Source organism: Cyanistes caeruleus, chromosome 3 (genome assembly GCF_971803275.1).
Source record: "Cyanistes caeruleus chromosome 3, bCyaCae1.hap1.1, whole genome shotgun sequence".
Classification (NCBI taxonomy): Eukaryota; Metazoa; Chordata; class Aves; order Passeriformes; family Paridae; genus Cyanistes; species Cyanistes caeruleus.
Window position 1 is genome coordinate 88,789,795 of NC_141703.1, and position 325 is coordinate 88,790,119.

Sequence of the window (325 nt, forward strand, 5' to 3'; positions counted from 1 at the left end):
CTCCCTATTGGGTCGCAGCTTTTGGGTTTCTCCCGAGCTCTCCCTCCTATTGGCCGGGGACATTTTTTTTTTCCCTTTTTTTTTTTTTTTTTTCCTTGACAGGCGCACGCAGCCTGCCTAACTCTTGGAGAAAAAAAAAATCCCAGAAGTTTGGATCAATCAGAGAGAGACAGAAGGAAAGGGGAGAAGAAAAAAAAAAAAAAAAAAAAAAAAAAAAAGAAATCCAGCCTGCAGCCCCTCTGAGCAAGTGCTGGGACCTGGGCTGAGCACACCCTCCTGGCTCTGCCTGCGGAGTATCTGCAGCCTCATGTAGTGCCTTCAGGAG